Raw genomic sequence first — 2,822 nt, forward strand, 5'->3', positions numbered from 1 at the left:
TATTATAGTTACTTCACTATTATTTATAATAACTATTCTTAATCTTGCTCTTCCTCCTTCGCCTTGTCTATCAACCCTTATGCTAAGTTCACACTTCAGCCTGATTGTGCCTCATGAACCTGAAAGACTAGCATGTAAGATTTATTTGAGCGTCCCATTGTGGTTCCATCTGCTCGGTGGCTCCATGGGCACAGAGGGATAAGCCAGCAGTGGTGGGGGTTTTTTGGTTTTTTTTTTATATCACTCAGTATCCTACAGTACTATCAGCATGACCAAACAAAATAGAAATGATGCTGCCAGTGTAGCTCAGTGGAACTGTGAAATGAAGTAGACAGACAGTATCTTGCAAATGCTTTGGTTGTCTTTGTCTGTTTGCTTTTTTGCCTTGCTGGTTTTTCTTTTCCAATGACACGTCCTTCATCAAAGATGGGACACATCAAGGTTAATTAAGGTGAAATGTGTAGCTTGCATGTATTTTAGTCTTGAAAAGACATGTTTTTATTACTATTATTTTATCATTATGTTGTGGTATTACATGGATACAAAACAACCCGAGAAAGTCGTTTCTGATCATCGAGACCTTACGTTTTGAGTGGGAGAAGCGTTTTGTCACTCATCCAAGTGACTTCTTTAGTCTCAGCTGACTGCAGGTTTCCACAACCTTATAAACAGTAAATTTGCATAGTGAAGAAACTAGCACAGTTGACTAACAATGGGCCATGAGGACAGTTTCATGATCATTAATATGCAAATTACCATGAGCACTGATCAATGGCCATAAGTACCAGTGACATACAGGGGAATAGCTGCAAGCATAGCATTGTAAGCTGGTAAAACGTGTAGCTCTAGGCTGCCTCCTTGGTTCAAAGATGGTCTTTCCCTTTTCACATAAATGGCCTCCTTGACTCCCAGCTCAAACCAGCGTTCCTCCCTTTCCAGGAAGTCCAGATTCCAAGAGTTCTGAATGTGGTGAGTATGCATCAAAGCAGTTGTTAGTATTAAAATTAACCATCAATTGTTCATGTTTTGGTTTTTATTCTTTGTAGTTGTTTTAATTCACTCTCTGTTTTCTTGTCTCTTCCTTCATCTTTCACTTCCCCTGTCTTTTACTTCCTGTTTTACTTTGAAGGTTTGTTTTCTGAAATCTACGTCTAGTTTGACTCTTTACCTCAGTTAACTGTCAGCTAATTGTCATCACCTGTATTAATTACATTCAGTTGTGTCACATGACCCAGTGCTGAAGGCAGTGCTCAAGTCTCTGACCAATTGTAATCAGTTGCCATCTTGATACATCAAGCCAGCAATAAAACAGAGTCCGTCTGTCATCAGTCTCTGATTGAATGGGGTCAAAGTAGCAATTGCATGCAATCTGTTTCTGATAATACAGTGATTAACTTTGATAAGTCAATGAAAATCACAAGTCTGTTGCCATCTGTCGAAAATCTGTTGTATTCATACACAGAAATTTACATCAACTACTTACATTCAGAGTCAAACAAGAAACTCTCAGATGTAAAACACAAATTCCTTCATGAGTTGGAGATAATTTATCTGAATTTCAGGAGCGAGACCACACCTCATACATGCCCCTTCCAGTTCTCTGTCCATATATGATCTCTGCACTGCAAGCTGTTTGTTCTTGTTTTTGTGCCTCATCCCCCCTCCCTTTTTTCAATTTATTCACTTCTCATTAGTACATGGGGATCTGTCTGGCCTAGGAGACAGTGCCAGTCCCCCTCTGAGGCCTTCCCAAACCACAGCCTCAATTTATGCTCATGCCATCTGCCAATAAATATTAGAAATGCCATCTAACCTAAATGAGGTTGCAGCTAGTGAATAGTGAGGTATTTGCTGCAGGATAGTGACTTAATTACTTAATAGCATGGGTTCTTGAGAAACATCTTTTTATATGGGAATATAATCAGAGTATTATTGCATTCAGTCTAAGTTGGACTGCAGTTGTTTGGAGACAAGTTGCCCACCATGAGGCATCCTGATGTCCTATCGCAAGTTTCAGTCAGCTTGCAAATGAAAGTGGTTGCCCAGAGGCAATTGCATGATCCTCTTGGCCAACTACTTGCAATCAGTCAACAGATGTGAAAAATTCAACGCAACAAGTTTTTCCTAGTTGCAAGGAGGTTGCCATCCTATATATACACTAGTGTGACTGAGGCATTGCTGAAAACGTTTGTGCATCTCCTATGGGTTGCTCTGTGTTTTCCTTCCTTACCTTGACATGAGGTTTGAGTTTACTGTTCTGTTATTGTGTCAAAACAAGATAAATGTAAGATTTAGGTGATTGTTTAGAACTGCTAAATGACAGAAAAGTAGGAAATATGTTGGGATTTATTCAGAATCATTGTGCAATAAGGTACAGGCATTTCAGGGATTTTTTTTCGAGTCTCTTTTCTGAAGCTGCATACTGTGAAGACGGTTTTTAAGTTTTTGATGTTGCGTTTGTTTTTGTTCTAATTTTGAGTGGCTATGTGTGTTTGTGTGATTTGAAAACACTGGTTTTGAGCACAGATAAAAGTGCTTTGTGGATCAGTCATTTTGTGAATAATGTTTGAAAAGATTTTTTTATGTTTATAATTTTGAGAAAACAAGTGGAAGGTTTCAGTAAATGTGGCTTAGCAATTGTAAAAAACTATAATTTACGGGAAATGTTTGGGGACTTTCACATTTGCTAAAGTATAAATATGAATTTTCTGTCTAATTTAACTTGGAGAAAAGTGACTGTGGTGGAGGGACTCAGTTCTGTTCAGCTCCTGGAGGAAGAGATAAGAGTGACTGAAGGCAACAGGGCCATTGAGAGAAAGTCT

Source organism: Pundamilia nyererei, unplaced genomic scaffold (assembly GCF_000239375.1).
Source record: "Pundamilia nyererei isolate P.nyererei 1_Seehausen unplaced genomic scaffold, PunNye1.0 scaffold00161, whole genome shotgun sequence".
Lineage (NCBI taxonomy): Eukaryota > Metazoa > Chordata > Actinopteri > Cichliformes > Cichlidae > Pundamilia > Pundamilia nyererei.